We start from the raw sequence: 17,270 nt of genomic DNA, 5'->3' as shown, positions 1-17,270 counted from the left end.
TCGAGCTGGCCACTCATCTGACAGATCAGATGAGGCCGGCTCTGGAGCGGAAGGACCCAACGCGTGACGAACGCGGCCAGGAGATCGGGCCCCGTCAAGCCCTCCGACTGGACCAGCTCCCGGAGGCGGGCGATGGCGGCGTTTCCTCCCGGCGACAGCATCACGGCCCGGAAGGACCACTGGGGCAGTCGGCCCGCCGGAGGGCCGGCCACGTAGGCCGGCAGGTTGAGGTAGTCGCCCCGGGGAGCGATGTTCCGCACATAGAAGTATGACTTCTGCCATTTCTTCACCGATTGGATCAGCGTGATGACGGGGAAAGGGTTGTCGGCGCCTGATCTCCGCGACGCGATGAAGGAGCCTGTCTGAGCCGGCACGCCCCGAATGTGCGTGCCCAGCTTCGACTGGAAGAACTCCCCCCAGAGCTCGAGGGTGGGGAGGACGCCGAGGTAGCCCTCGCACAGGGTGACGAAGGCCGAGAGAAGCACCACCGCGTTGGGGGTGAGGTGGTGCGGCTGGAGCTGGTAGAAGTCCAGCCAGGTGCGGAAGAAGGCGCTCACCGGCAGGCCGAAGCCGCGCAGGAAGTGCGAGCGGAAGACTACCCGCTCGCCCTCCCGCGGCGCCGGCCTGATTTCCTTCTCCGGCGGAATGCGGACCTCCACCTTGTCCGCACTGGGCAGACGCCGGGTGTCGCGGAGGAAGTCGATGTGGTCGCTATGAACAATGGAGCCGTCCCAGTCCCCGCCAAGCTGCTCAATGTGGGGAGGCATGGCGGAAGCTAGCACGACGGCGGCGGAGCGTGCGGAGGAAGAGCGCGGCGGCGAGGCGCTGTCTCGAGAGCGGACGAGGCGAGAAAACGGTGGAAGCAGGAGGAGTGTGCGAGGGCCTGCCGCCCTCCACCTCCCCCTACTTGTAGCCTCGCGAGACCGAAGAGGCCGGACGTGGGGGGGAGACGTGGGATTAACTGCGCCCACCTCCCCCCACGTCTCGCGTTAATTGCGCATTAGTGCGAGCCGAAACTGCCGCACGGATCGTGCGGGCAGTTTCGGGATGCAAAGGATCTGCGCCCGGGCCGGGGCGCGAACGTGGCGGGCCCCCCTTCCTGCGACGACGTCTCGTCGCGCACATGGGCTGGCAGGCTTTCCAACCACGTGGCACGCCGGCGGCCCGAAGCCGGCCCGCGGCCCGGCGCACGAGCTTGCGGGTTCCCGCCTCCCGACTCCAGAAGAATTCGACTAAAGGCGGCGCGCCTGATCGAGGCCGGCTCCCAGCTGCCGGCTTGTCATGATAGGAAGCTGATCGAGCTTCTTGAAACCCACTCCACCTCGAAGCCCAACCAGCTTCGGGGACTACTGTCGGAGTAAACGGCCACGGGTAGCCTAACCGACTACCCGTGGCGCTTCAGCGAAATTGTCAGGCCTTTGGGGCCTTCAAGCATTCCAAGCATTTGGGCCGCCTTCCCTAGCCGGCCACCTCTAAAAGCCGACTCCCGGGAGGCGACCCAGCCTCACCGAGTCCCCCCGCGGCGACTACGGGGTGGCCGACTCGGGGAAGCCGGCCGAGACTGCAACCACTCCTACATAACGGCAATGTGATGGGGTGTGGCCACAGTGCGGCCCACTACCCCCGAAGCCCGAGGCGGCGCGCGGCTCAAGGAGGCCGTACGGGACGGACGTTTCCCGTGCGGCTCGGCACTGTAGCCATGCTAACCTCGACATCATCCACGACCCCCTCCTGTACGACCCAAGGACCGCGGGCCCCGTCAGCTAGAGAGAGGCATGAAGGCGGCCCGGCCTTCTCCAGTCGGCCGAGAGCATAGCCGGCCTCCTGAGGCCGGCTGATCCCCTCCTCGAAGTAGGAGCCCCATTAAGGAGACAAGGCGAGGTAAGGCTACGGTGATAGCCCCCGGGGCGGTCCACTGTAGCCACGCTTACCTCGACAAAGCCCTCGCCATCACAGGCGAGGCTACAGTGAACAGCCGCCGACAAGACCCTAGGCGGTGGGGCCGGCCTGTCGACCAAGTAGCCGGCAGCCGGCGGGACCCACCAGCCGGCGGGACCCAGCGGCCGGCGGAGAAGCCGGCTAGCATAGACACTGACGGCTGGGACCAGATCCCAGTCGGATTACCATTGTATCCCCGGGGGGTAGGCCTATATAAACCCCCCGGAGCACCCATGCAAAGGGTTGGGACCAGAGAGCACAGTTGGCCTCTGAGCATAGAGTCGCCCTCGAAGCATAGCACACACACCATAGATAGAGAGAAGCAAGAGCTAGCCTTGTTCTTCTTCTCCTTTGATCTCAACAGCTCTAGGAGCGATTGTAGCTACCTTTTATCGATCTAGTGATCATGCGGAGACCCCGCAGAGCAGGACTAGGGGTGTTATCTCCTCGGAGAGCCCCGAACCTGGGTAAGATTCGCCGGCGTGCATGTCTACGCCTCATCCCGTTTCCAGGCACCGGCGACGTTTTATTGGCTCCCACTATGATAAGCCATCCCTTGGCATATGTCGCACCAACCACCCGACAAAGATACATACGGATCTGAATGTTGCAGACCCGTTGACTAAGCCTCTCTCACGAGCAAAACATGATCAGCACCAAGACTCCATGGGTGTTAGAATCATTACTGTGTAATCTAGATTATTGACTTTAGTGCAAGTGGGAGACTGAAGGAAATATGCCCTAGAGGCAATAATAAAGTTGTTATTTATATTTCCTTATATCATGATAAATGTTTATTATTCATGCTATAGTTGTATTAACCGGAGACTTAGTACATGTGTGAATACAGAGACAAACAGAGTGTCACTAGTATGCCTCTACTTGACTAGCTCATTGAATCAAATATGGTTAAGTTTCCTAGCCATAGACATGAGTTGTCATTTGATTAACGGGATCACATCATTAGAGAATGATGTGATTTACTTGACCCATTCCGTTACCTTAGCACTTGATGTTTAGTATATTGCTATTGCTTTCTTCATAACTTATACATGTTCCTATGACTATGAGATTATGCAACTCCCGAATACCGGAGGAACACTTTGCGTGCTACCAAATGTCACAACGTAAATGGGTGATTATAAAGGTGCTCTACAGGTGTCTCCGATAGTAGTTGTTGAGTTGGCATAGATCGAGGTTAGAATTTGTCACTCCGATTGTCAGAGAGGTATCTCTGGGCCCTCTCGGTAATGCACATCACTATAAGCCTTGCAAGCAATGTGAATAATGAGTTAGTTGCGGGATGATGCATTACAGAACGAGTTAAGAGACTTGCCGGTAACGAGATTGATCTAGGTATTGAGATACCGACGATCGAATCTCGGGCAAGGAACATACCAATGACAAAGGGAACAACGTATATCGTTATGCGGTTTTGACCGATAAAGATCTTCGTAGAATATGTGGGAGCCAATATGAACATCCAGGTTCCGCTATTGGTTATTGACCAGAGACGTGTCTCGGTCATGTCTACATAGTTCTCAAACCCGTAGGGTCCGTGAGGGAGTCCTGGATTAGGGGGTCCTCGGGCATCCAGCCTATGTGACGTGGACCGGACTGATGGGCTATGAAGATACAAGACCGAAGACTTTCACCCATGTCCGGATGGGACTCTCCTTGGTGTGGATGGCAAGCTTGGTGAGCGGATATGAAGATTCCTTTCTTTGTAACCGACTTTGTACAACCCTAGTCCCCTCTGGTGTCTATAGAAACCGGAGGGTTTAGTCCGTAGAGGCAATCACAATCATACAGGCTAGACTTCTAGGGTTTTAGCCATTATGATCTCGTGGTAGATCAACTCTTGTAATACTCATATTCATCAAGATCAATCAAGCAGGAAGTAGGGTATTACCTCCATAGAGAGGGCCCGAACCTGGGTAAACATCGTGTCCCCCGTCTCCTGTTACCATCAACGTTAGACGCACAGTTTGGGACCCCCTACCTGAGATCCACCGGTTTTGACACCGACATTGGTGCTTTCATTGAGAGTTCCGCTATGACGTCGAAGATAGGATTGATGGCTCGCCTTGTTATCAAGGACAGTATCACCTCCGGAGGAGCCTTGGCCTCAGGCCAAACCCTCCGGCTGGGCGGCTTTACCATGACCGCCCTTCCGGCCATTAAGCCGACGATGACTTCTCGGGTCATCGAAAATCGCCTCCACGTCGACTCCGAATACTCCAAACGGATGGATCCGACGGACTTGTCGTCTTTAAATGAACTTCTGGATCGCATCGTCGCCTTGGGGGTTGCTACAGACTACGATCGGATTGGGCTTAAATCCGATCAGAGAGAAATCAAATCTCTGCCGATCACCCATTAGATAGCAGTAGTAGAGGAGCAAAACAACAACTCTTCCTCTATATTGAGGACGAACTATGTTCAGATTTCTGAGCTCGAAGATCCGGACACCTGTCCGCGAAATGACACACCCTGTCCCCCGAACCTAGAATCGGATAGTGGACCTGGGAAATCAGTTGATATTCCAGAGCCCGAACTATTAAGCTCGGAAGTTTCTCAAACTCCGGATCCCAAATTGGGTCAGGATTCGGATTTAAAGCCACCTACCCACCCGAATATACGCGATCTCATGTACATACAACAGCAATCTCAAGAAACAGTCCATCACTTTTCGGCCAGATTCCTCCTTGTCAAAGACAAGATTAAAGATTGCCGCAACGAAGACGCGATCTCAGTATTCTGCAATAATTGCACAGACGAAGGAATCCTCAACGCCATCAACCGCCGTCGCGTATTACACTTCGCTGACTTGGCAACCATAGTACAGAAGTACTGCGCAATGGAAAGCGCCTGGAAAACTCAGGCAGCTCGCTGGGAACCACCGGTTTCCACTCAACCCCTCGTCCGGGCAAAAAGGATGCACCCTCATGGGGCGCCCGTCCCAGTAGTAAAGAAATCTAAGCCCATTACGGGGCGCGGAACCGTTCGGGAGGGATGGCTTGATAGGCCATGCAAAATACACACAATATTGGATACCATACCCACCCACAGCCTTAGAGCATGTTGGATACTCCGGCAAGTGGCCAAGAGCGGCGAGGATATCCTCACCAAAAATACCTTAGAGCAACACCCCCCGGAAGACGACGACCTCAGGGTATTGATGGTCTTCGAGACTTTCGCTTCAAACAATCGGCGCAAAAGGGCCCTCCACGACCTCGCCGATGTCTGCCAAGTCGCAGCAATAAACCCCTGGAACGACACGGCCATAACTTTCAACACCAGTGACGAACCAAAATTCCGGACAGTCCAGGCACCAGCCGCCTTGGTCCTCAATCCAATTGTGGACGGTTTTCGGCTCACCAAAGTGCTCATGGACGGCGGCAGCAGACTAAACCTCATGTATGAGGACACACTCGATAAAATGGAAATAGACAGGAGCCGCATCGAGCAAAGTAGCACGACCTTCTGAGGAATCATTCCCAGCCGGGAGGTGCGATGCGCGGGAAAAATCACACTCGACGTGGTATTCGGCACGCCGGAGAATTATTGGTCCGAAGAGATAACCTTCCAAGTGGCCCCTTTCAATAGTGGATATCACGCCCTATTGGGGCGAGATGCGTTTACATGCTTCCAAGCTATACCTCATTACGGATACATGAAGCTCAAGATGCCTGGGCCCAATGGTATTATCACTCTTGCTAGTGATCCGGACATAGCACTCCGCGCCGAAAATAAAACCGCATCCCTGGCCCTCGCGGCATTGTCTGAAGCCCTCGCGGCTGAAGAGTTAACCGCACTATGCCCCACGGTGGATAGGGATGACGTAATCCTGGACGTGACCCAAATCCACCTCCTTTAAACCAGCAGACGAAATAGTCAAATTTCAAGTCCACCCGACGGACCCCAAGAAAATAGCATCCATCGGGGCACAACTGGACCCAACGGTTGACGCCGCGCTACGAGAGTTCCTGCGCGAGAACTGGGACATATTCGCCGGGCACCCTACTGATATGCCAGGAATCCCAGGCAGGTCAGCCGAACACATCCTCAATATATTGAAGGGATATAAACCGGTCAAGCAAACACTGCGGCGCTTTTCCGAACCCAAACGCCAAGCTATCGGGGAGGAGCTAGCCAAGTTAATCGAGGCCGGATTCATCAGAGAAATAAAACACCCGAACTAGCTAGCAAACCTGGTGATGGTGCCAAAGAAGGATAAATCCTGGCGCCTGTGTGTCGATTTCAAAGACCTTCATAAGGCCTGCCCTAAGGATCCCTTCCCCCTCCCCCGCATCGACCATATTATTGATGCTACCGCAGGACACGGCTCACAGTGTTTCCTCGATGCATACTCCGGAGATGTCGGTGTGGAACGACACCTATGGGATCACAAGAATCCCTACTACGGTTGCCGGGGCGCAGGGTTGCGAGAAGAGCAGGATTAGTATTCAGCACGAGGATCATTTACCCAGTTTCGGGCCGCGAGGATGCGTAAAACCCTAGTCCTGCTTTGGTGGGTGTATTTCAGAGAGTTCTTGGGCTCTCGAACTAGCTATGGTGAGTGCGTGGTTCGAAAGAGCCGAATCCTTCTCCAGTGTTCCATGGGCCTCCTTTTATAGTCGAAAGGGGCTGCCACAGTGGCATACAGGAGGTGCAAAGGTGCACATTATTGCGAGCTTATCGCTCGTATTACAGGACAAGGCGCATTTAATGCATAGCTGAGGTGTCCTCTTGCTTTCTTGGGGACGGGAGCGAGGCCCGTCCCGTCCGTCGCCGCTCCTCCTCGCTCTGACACGCGCCCTGGCCATTTGGTGCATGCGGTGCCATGTAGGCAGGCAGGCAGCTGAGGTGGCGTGGTGGTAGGGTCTTCACGAAGATCTACATGTCGCCACGCAGGTGTGTGCCGAGTTGGCCTGGAAGCTGCATGTTGTCATGCAGGCGCCTGCCTAGTTGGTTGGGCTGGCAGCTGCATGCGAACGGCGGCGGAGACTTGGATGGTGCGGGCCTGGCGGTGGCCCTGCTGGTGTCCTTGGTGAGGGCCTTGCTGGGGCGCGCTGCCATCCCCGGCAAGGATCTTGCCGAGGGTCTGGTGGCCTTCCTCGGCAAGGATCTTGCCGAGGGTCGTTGTCTTCTAATCCTCATCTGATCTTGAGTGTTCCTTGTCTTCACAAAGATCTGCATGCCACCATGGAGGTGCCTCCCGAGCCCTGGCCCAACGTGGTTGATGATATTGGAGACCGTGGGCTCAAGGGTGGCTCGCTCTGTGGGGGTGGGGCGAGCTGCCCCGGCAAGGGTCTTGCCGAGGGAGAACCTGCTTCGTTCCTGTGCTCTTTGTGGTCTTTGGCCTTGATGTTGCTCTGGTTGTCTTGGGCTACGGTTTTACCTCGGTTTACCTCCCCTGTTCTGCTTGGTGCGACCGTGGGCGCGGCTCCGACTGCCCGTGCACAGGTAAAGGGGTAGAAAGGTGCACCCCTTCTTTTGTACACCGACAGGAGCCCCCGGGCCTGGGCCACACATAAGCGCGACACGTTGTTGGGCCAGGTCCAAAATGGTGCGCGAGCAGGCGGGGCGGTTTTTTACCGCGGTAAAACTTTTCACGCGCTTCGCTTCCCACGACCCGCGCACGGCATGGCGCGGCGTGGAGGGGTGCGCGTGACGTGGGCGGCATGCGTGGGGCGGTTCCCGCACGCATGCGTCACATCGAAGTAAATGGGCAGCGCGACCCGCACCTTCCCCATAAAAGGGGGTAACCGTGAGCGCACTGTTCCTTTTACCCTTCGCACAATCCCAATCTCGGAAGCCTCCGCTCGTCTTCCTCTTCTTTCCCAAGCTTCGCTCTCACTCGCCGCCATTGTGTTCCCGCCGCCCTCTGCTTTGCCCTTCTCTCCCAGCCGCCATGGCGCCAAAATCCGTCAAGGGCAAGGGCGTGGCTAAGAACGCCGGAGCGGCGGAGCCGCCGGAGAGTGCGCTGGCAATGCAGCGGACGCAGTCCGCCTTGTTCCCCTCGACAGTCGACGTGTTCGAGCTTTGGGAAGCCTTCAGGCCCCTGTGGGGGTGAAGACAGGGGGAGAGAAGTCGGGGCATCCAGCCACGCGCGTCATCCCTGCCAACTGCGCCAAGGCTGCCCCAAATCGGTACCCCTTCTTTGTTGACTATTTTTCCTGCGGGCTTTGTCCTCCCTTCTCCGATTTCTTCTGTGACATCATGCACACCTTTGGCTTCCGCCTCTTGGATTTTACCCCAAATGCGGTGGCGTGCATGGCCCTTTTCGCGCACCTCTGCGAAGGCTTCGCCAGGGTGCACCCCAACACGACGCTCTTTCGCCATTACTTCTCCCCTCAGATCCAACCAGGGGGCGCCATCTCCGGTTGCATCACCTGGATCCCAAGGTCCAAGGGGCGTATCCGGAGGGTGCCATGAAGGAGAGGTGGGAAGAATGGCGGGGCCGGTGGTGCTGGATCGAAGAGAAGGACCCGTCGGCATTCTGCGAAGTTCGCCGGGAGCCGCCGGTCCGCAGAAGCGATTGGAGCGATGTCGACGCCGACAACGAGAAGCTCACGGTCGCCACCACCAGGATTCTTCGGCTGACCGAGGCCGGGCTCACCCTTGAGATGATCGGGGCGGACTTCTCCGCCGCCGGATCGCTCCACTGCACAACAAGGGGAGGCCGGCCTGGCTCTTCACGAATCCTGCCGACATCATGCGGCTTCGCCCCGGCCTTGACCACAACTTCACAGTGATGGGGCATGCCCATTTCTGCCAGCGGCTCTTCCAGCTCGATGTGGGCCGCGACGGCGAGGTCGAGCGGACCGGCAAGGTCGCGAGGGCCGCCGCCCAGCAAGGTCTTCAAGGGGCCCTTGTTCAAGCTACCGACGGGAGTGGTCCCGCTGTGCAATAATTTGCACCGGACCGAGATCATCGCCATGATGCCGGACTGCAACGTGCATGGCCGTGACCCGAGCTACAAGGAGCCGGAGGACGTCGAGGTGCATCAATTCTTCGACACTCTGCACGAGGGGTACATCAATGCCGACGCCGAGTGGCTGCTTGTCCAGGACACCACCCAGGCGGAACTGGACTACATCGCCACCAGGGCGAGGGAGGCACAGCTTGCCGAGGAGGCCGGCAGCGCTGGTGGTGTGGAGGACAAGGCCGCGACGGCCGTGGAGGAGGAGGAGCTCGCCCGGTGGGCGGCGGCCGCCGGGGAGGCCAGCAGCACTGGCACCGAGGCTCCTCTGGTTGAGGGAGCGGTCGACGAGTCGTCGGAGGAGGAGGCCGGGGATGTTGACCCTCCGGCCACGGGGAGAGGGCGAGTCCTGCGGCGAGCCACTTCCGGCGAGCCGGTGCGGTCCGCCAGGGCCGCGCGGCGGCCAAAGTCCCCAGAGGAGTCCGCGCGCCAGACGAGGGCCGCGGCGGCGAAGAAGGTGGTGAAGGCTGCGGCAGCGAGGAAGAAGGCATCTACTTCTTCTTCGTCCACGCGCCCACAGACTCCGCCCTCCTCCCCTCCTCCGGCGGATGCCGATGCGGGGGTCACTTTTGACTATGGGTCCCTCAGCCCGAGGAGGAAGAGGAAAACGGCAGAGGAGGAGGCGGACGACGAGTAAGTATTTGGCTCCTTCCTGTCATCTCTGCCTCCTCAATCTGTGTCGCTTGTCTTGACTTGTTTTTATCTTGGCAGGGATGTGGAGACACTGGCCCAAAGGGTGAAGAGGGCCAAGACCTCAGCGGGCGGCCAGCCCCTGGCCGGTACTTCAAGGGCGCCACTGGTGGTGCTGAGTAGCCCGGACAGCAGCCCCCGGTCCAGCCCTCAGCGTAAGCTCACCACCCTCCCCTTGTCCACATGTGTCAGGGGTACGATACTTTGGTGCTGACCTTGCCGGGTATGCAAGAGGAGAACGGCAGCAGGAGGAGCTGCAGAGGGCTACTCCCAACACGCCGCCCCCATCGACCACGCCGCCCCGAGGGGCGTCCCCAGTAAGGGCGCCAAGCACCGAGCCCACGCACATGGAGGAGGAGGAGGAGAACTTGGGCACTGGCGGCTTTGCCTCGATGCCGAATGTTGGCAGGGAGGGGACTTATTTTTCCCAGCCTGGCACCGACAGTGGTAAGTCACTCGCCTCTCGTCCCTGTTCCTTTTTCTTTCTTGCTGACCCTTGGTCTTGGCCTTGCCTCACCCCCTTCTTCGGTGTCCAGATTCCTCCTCGGTGAACCCAGAGGACGTGGACGCCGTCATCGAGGACGTCGCCAAGGCCGCCGAGGTGGACGCCGAGAGGATCGCCGCCGAGGAGGCCGCCGAGGGCGCTGTTGAGGACGCCGCCAAGGGGCCTGCCGGGGAGGCCGGCAAGGCCATCGCTGAGGAGACCGGCAAGGGGCCTGCCGGGGAGGCCGACAGGGCCACTGCCGAGAAGGAGGAGGTGGTCGCTGATGACCAGCCTTCGTCCTCTGCTGCTTCCGGCTCCGGCAAGTACCTGAGGGTGAGTGACGACTTGTTCGTCCACCTTCCAGGCGCGTCGAGTACCAGGGCGCCCGTCGAGGGAGAGGTGTTCGACGACGAAGTGCTTGCCGGCGCCGGGCTTGAGGTCGTCGACGAGCCGAGCGTTGGTGGCGACGGCTCGCAAGAAGAGCGGCTCCTCCACGCCATGGGCGCCAGCTTCCGGAAGCTCCAGGCGCTCTACCGCGCCCGCCTGGACAAGGCTAAGTCCAGGACAGCGGTGGTGGAGAAAGCGAAGGCGGACCTCCAGAAGCGCGTCGCCGAGACACAGGACTGGTTCCGCCAGGCTCGCGACAAGCTGAAGGCCGCCCAGGGCGAGCTGGCCAAGCGTGATGTGGAGCTCACCATGAAGCTGGCTGACATCGAGAAGGCCCAGGAGACAGCGGCGGGCTTGGCCGCGGCAGCCGAGGCCGCTCGAACCCAGCACCAGGCCGTGCTGAACTCCCAGGAGGAGGACCTCGCCGCGCGCGAGGAGAAGCTTGCCGCCACGCTTCGCGGCAAGGATGAAGAGGTGGAGAAGCTTGTCTTGCAGTGGACCAGTGAGCTGGAGCAGAGGCACAAAGAGGCGCTCGATGCCCAGGCCCAGGTTCATGCCGACAAGGTGAAGGAGCTAGAGGCGGAGTGGGATGGGTTGAAGGAGCAGGCCCTGAAGCTGTCCCAGGAGAAGGACACACTCAACATCGCCCTGACGGAGGCGCAGGGCAGGGCGCGGCCGTCAGCAGGGCTGGGGAGCTCTCCGAGGCCAACAAGTCCGTCAAGGACCTCACACTGAAGCTGGAGGGCCTCGGGGGGATGCTCACGGAGGCCAAAACCCGGGAGGGGATCCTGGTCAAGGAGCTGGAGACCGAGAAGCAGCTGCAGAAGAACGAGGCCGCCGAGCACAAGGATTTCAAGGAGGGTGTGAAACGCTGGATCGGCCGCCTCGAGGACGTCGCCGGCAGGATCACTGTGCAGTTGGCTACCATGGGGGTGCCAAGCATGAGGTACGCCCCGAAGCGCAGCGGGACCACCAACGCCAAGCTGACCTTGTTCTTCGAGTGTGTTCTCGAGGCCCTGAAGCAGCTCCACGCCAACCGTGCGGCCTCGCCGGCCGACGAGGCCCGGAGGCTTTGCCAGGGCGCCATGACCAAGGTTCTGACCAAGGTGGCATACTAGTACCCCGACCTCGACTTCGACGCCGCGCTGGAGAGCTTGCCAAAAGGTACCGACCTCACGCCGCTCAGGGAGCGCATCATGCCCATCATCATCCGTGTCGGCGAAATTCTGAGGGTGGAGGGCCAGCGCCGGGATTAGGCACCCCGTTTCTTATCGCCGCTGCAGGTTCACAACCAAGACAATTGCTATCTCTAGTTAGAACCGCAGCAACAATTTGATGTAATATGACTCTGCAACACTTTTAGTATCAGGCACGTTATTTTCCCGTTCGATTTTCCTTTGTGTGTCCACCCTACCTTAACCGGGCAGGTCTGCCGGCGCGTAAACCCAGGGCGGCGTCTTGGGGACGGATCCCCATTGGCCTGTCGGGTGTGCTTGCTGCCGGGTGAACCACCTTACCACCCTTAGCACGGCCGCCCGAATTGTCGAGTTTGACTCGAGTCAGAGTCGGGAGCGTTGCCAAGCGCGGAAGGCTACCCCGCCACTCTCGACGCGGCCGCTTTGAGCTGTTGAGCGGACTCGAAACAGAACAAGGGCGTTGCCAATTGCGGGAGGGCCCCTTTGCGTGCAGGTTTCTCACACATAGGAAAGATCTCCGAGGACGATAACCTTATATATAAAAGGAAGTAACTCAAAGTTCTGATTGACTTAGCTTTTCTACTGCCACGCTGGCGTCCTTCGCGTTCGCAGGCAGCTCCCTTTTTCTCCTGGCCATTTCCTTCTCGGGAGTCATGGCGATGAGGAACTGTTAGGCCAACTACTAGACCAGATTCTCACAATTGCGCCCCCTACCTGGCGCGCCAAAGATGTCGGTGTGGAACGACACCTATGGGATCACAAGAATCCCTACTATGGTTGCCGGGGCGCAGGGTTGCGAGAAGAGCAGGATTAGTAATCAGCACGAGGATCGTTTACCCAGGTTTGGGCCGCGAGGATGCGTAAAATCCTAGTCCTGCTTTGGTGGGTGTATTTCAGAGAGTTCTTGGGCTCTCGAACTAGCTATGGTGAGTGTGTGGTTCGAAAGAGCCGAATCCTTCTCCAGTATGCCATGGGCCTCCTTTTATAGTCGAAAGGGGCTGCCACAGTGGCATACAGGAGGTGGAAAGGCGCACAGTATTGCGAGCTTATCGCTCATATTACAAGACAAGGCGCATTTAATGCATAGCTGAGGTGTCCTCTTGCTTTATTGGGGACGGGAGCGAGGCCCGTCCCGTCCGTCGCCGCTCCTCCTCGCTCTGACACGCACCCTGGCCATTTGGTGCATGCGGTGCCATGTAGGCAGGCAGGCAGCTGAGGTGGCGTGGTGGTAGGGTCTTCACGAAGATCTGCATGCCGCCATGCAGGTGTGTGCCGAGTTGGCCTGGAAGCTGCATGTTGCCATGCAGGCGCCTGCCCAGCTGGTTGGGCTGGCAGCTGCATGCGAATGGCGGCGGAGACTTGGTTGGTGCGGGTCTGGCGGTGGCCCTGTTGGCATCCTTGGTGAGGGCCTTGCCGGGGCGCGCTGCCGTCCCCGGCAAGGATCTTGCCGAGGGTCTGGTGGCCTTCCTCGGCAAGGATCTTGCCGAGGGTCGTCGTCTTCTGATCCTCATCTGATCTTGAGTGTTCCTTGTCTTCACAAAGATCTGCATGCCACCATGGAGGTGCCTCCCGAGCCTTGGCCCAACGTGGTTGATGATGTTGGAGACCGTGGGCTCAAGGGTGGCTCGCTCTGTGGGGGTGGGGAGAGCTGCCCCGGCAAGGGTCTTGCCGGGGCTGCCGAGGCTGCCCCCGGCAAGGGTCTTGCTGGGGGAGAACCTGCTTCGTCCCTCTGCTCTTTGTGGTCTTTGGCCTTGGTGTTGCTCTGGTTGTCTTTGGCTTCAGTTTTACCTCGGTTTACCTCCCCTGTTTTGCTTGGTGCGACCGTGGGCGCGGCTCCGACTGCCCGTGCACAGGTAAAGGGGTACAAAGGTGCGCCCCTTCTTTTGTACACCGACAGGATACCATCAAATCAAAATGAAGGAGTCCGACCAAGCCACGACAGCATTCATCACCCCATATAGACCATTCTGCTTCAACACTATGCCCTTCGGGCTCAAAAACACCGGTGCCACCTACCAACGCATGATTCAAACATGCCTGGAGAAACATCTCGGCAAGACAGTTAAAGCATATGTGGATGACGTCGTCATCAAAACTAGGCACGTCGAGTCATTGATAGACGATCTACGACTCACATTCGACAACCTCCGTACATATGACATCGAGCTCGATCCAGGAAAGTGTGTTTTCGGCGTTCCCGCTAGAAAACTGCTGGGCTTCATCATTTCCAATAGAGGAATTGAGGCAAATCCAGCCAAAATCCGAGCTTTGTCACAATTGGCTAAGCCAACAGACCTTAAACAGGTCCAAAAACTAGCCGGATGTGTGGCAGCTTTAAGCCGCTTTATCTCCAGACTAGGAGAAAAAGCACTGCCACTTTATCGCCTTCTCCGACACACCGACCACTTCGAGTGGACGGATCCGGGAACGGCCGGACTGGAAGAAATAAAGGCTCTTTTGGCAAGCAACCCAATCCGGGAACGGTGCTCGTCGTCGAGCGAGAGGAGGACGGACACAAATTCCCGCTTCAGAAGAAGGTATACTACGTATCCACTGTCCTCACACCATGCAAATCCCAGTACCCTCATTACCAAAAGATAGCATACGCGGTCTTCATGGCATCCCGGAAGGTACGACACTACTTTCAAGAGTGCTCGATTACGGTGGCTTCTGAAGTTCCACTGAATGACATAATAAACAACCGCGATGCCACGGGCCGGATTGCCAAGTGGGCCATTGAGCTCCTTCCATTCGACATAACATACAAACCGCGCCGAGCCACTAAATCCCAAGTACTCGCTGAGTTCATCGCCGAATGGACAGAGGCCGAACTCCCTAAAGAGTATGGCACATATTCAACTGGGTCATGCACTTCGATGGCTCCAAAATGCTGGCGGGCTTAGGAGCGGGTGTTGTCTTAACATCCCCCACTGGAGATACAGTTCAGTACGTACTCCAAATATTATACACGGACTCCAACAATGCAGCCGAATACGAGGCCTTGTTACATGGTCTTCGGATGGCTGTCTCCATGGGCATACAACGCCTGGAGGTGCGCGGGGATTCAAACCTCGCAATATCCCAAATAAATGATGATTTCAACGTCAAAGATCCAAAGATGGCGGCCTATCGTAACGTCGTTCTCAAAATGTCGGCTCGATTCGAGGGACCCGAGTTCCATCATGTGGCTCGAGAATGTAATCAAGCGCCGGACGTCCTCGCTCGCATTGGTGCCAAGCGTGACCCCGTCCCGCCTAACATCTTTCTGGAAAGGCGCTTCAAGCCATCCGTGGTGTGGCAAGGGGAAAGCGGCAACACTAGTTCTAATCCGATTATACCCCCGGATTCCGAACACGATACCGATATTATCGAGGGCTCAGCCACCGAAATAACACCATCGGCCCATCTTATAATGGCAGTAATTGCCCCATGGACCGAACTTTTCTTGGCATACCTTAATAGGCGAGAGCTCCCTGAGGGTCAGAATGAGGCTCGCTCCATTGTCCGGCGCTCGAAAGCCTACAAGGTCCATGACGGAGAGCTCTACAAGAAAAGCGTCACCGGAGTACTTCAAAGATGTATCTCCGAAGAAGAGGGATGGCGGCTCTTGGCTGAAATCCATGCTGATCTCGGTGGTCACCACGCCGCCGCTCGGGCCCTTGTGAGTAAGGCCTTCCGTACAGGTTTCTATTGGCCGACGGCCCGAGGAGATGCACATGACCTTGTCCAACGTTGTGTCAGATGCCAGCTTTTCGCCAATTAAAGCCATATGCCACCCACCGCTCTACAAACAATCCCCATTACCTGGCCTTTTGCGGTCTGGGGGCTTGATATGGTTGGACCCCTTAAAGGAGGAAGCCATAAGAAAAAATATCTGCTGGTCATGGTAGATAAATTCACTAAGTGGATAGAGGCCAAACCAGTTAAAACAGCCGAAGCCGGACCAGTGATAGACTTCATATCCGGTGTTGTGCACCGTTATGGCGTCCCGCACAGCATCATCACCGATAACGACTCCAATTTTTACAGCCGATGAGGTGAAAACCTGGTGTGCTAATATGGGCATTAAGCTCGATTACGCCTCCGTCTATCACCCGCAAACAAACGGTCAAGTCAAATGAGCTAATGGTCTTATTATGAGCGGCATTAAGCCTAGACTAGTGCGGTCTTTGAAAAAATCAGACAAGCACTGGGTTGAGGAGCTTGACTCCGTACTCCGTACTCTGGGGGCTGCGGACCACGCCCAATCGTACTACGGATACACACCGTTTTTCATGGTGTACGGCGCAGAGGCCGTGTTGCCCTGTGACATTATTCATGACTCACCTCGAGTGCGCATGTATGAAGAGAGAGAGGCCGAGCTTGATCGGCAGGATAGTTTAGATGTCCTGGAGGAGGAGCGCGATGTTGCAAAAGCCCGTTCCGCACTGTATCAACAACAGGCTCGTAGATATCACAGTAGAGAAGTGCGGGCCAAGACGTATAATGTTGGCGAACTCGTTCTACGCTTGCCAGAGAAGAAAAAGGACAAACTCAAGCCCAATGGTGAAAGGATGAGAGTGTGTATAATCCATGGACTCAACATTAGTCATAAAGAACTCACATACTTATTGCAAATATCTATTAGTTATCGAAACAAAGTACTACGCGCATGCTCCTAGGGGGATAGATTGGTAGGAAAAGACAATCGCTCGTCCCCGACCGCCACTCATAAGGAAGACAATCGATAAATAAATCATGCTCTGACTTCATCACAAATGGTTCACCATACGTGCATGCTACGAGAATCACGAACTTTAGCACAAGTATTTCTCAAATTCACAACTACTCAATTATCATGACTCTAATATCACCATCTTCATATCTCAAAACAATCATAAAGAATCAAACTTCTCATAGTATTCAATGCACTTTATATGATAGTTTTTATTATACCTATCTTGGATGCTCATCACATTAGGACTAATTTTTTTAACCAAAGCAAATTACCATGCTGTTCTAAATGACTCTTAAAATAATATAAGTGAAGCATAAGAGATCAATAATTTCTATAAAATAAAACAACCACCGTGCTCTAAAAAGATATAAGCGAAGCACTAGAGCAAAATTATCTAGCTCAAAAGATATAAGTGAAGCACATAGAGTATTCTAATAAATTCCGATTCATGTGTGTCTCTCCAAAAGGTGTGTACAGCAAGGATGATTATGGTAAACTAAAAAGCAAGGACTCAAATCATACAAATGCTCTAAGCAAAACACATATCATGTGGTGAATACAAATATAACCTCAAGTAAAGTTACCGATAGACGAAGACGAAGGACGGGATGCCTTACGGGGCATCCCCAAGCTTAGGCTTTTGGTTGTCCTCGAATTTTACCTTGGGGTGTCTTGGGGATCCGCAAGCTTAGGCTCTTGCCACACCTTGTTCCAAAATCCATCAAATCTTTACCCAAAAACTTGAAAACTTCACAACACAAAACTCAACAGAAAATCTCATGAGCTCCGTTAGCAAAATAAAATAAACCACCACTTTAACGTACTGTAATGAACTCATTCTTTATTTATATTGGTGTTAAACCTACTGTA

This window comes from Triticum aestivum, chromosome 7D (genome assembly GCF_018294505.1).
Source record: "Triticum aestivum cultivar Chinese Spring chromosome 7D, IWGSC CS RefSeq v2.1, whole genome shotgun sequence".
NCBI lineage: Eukaryota > Viridiplantae > Streptophyta > Magnoliopsida > Poales > Poaceae > Triticum > Triticum aestivum.
This window is presented reverse-complemented; position numbering follows the sequence as displayed.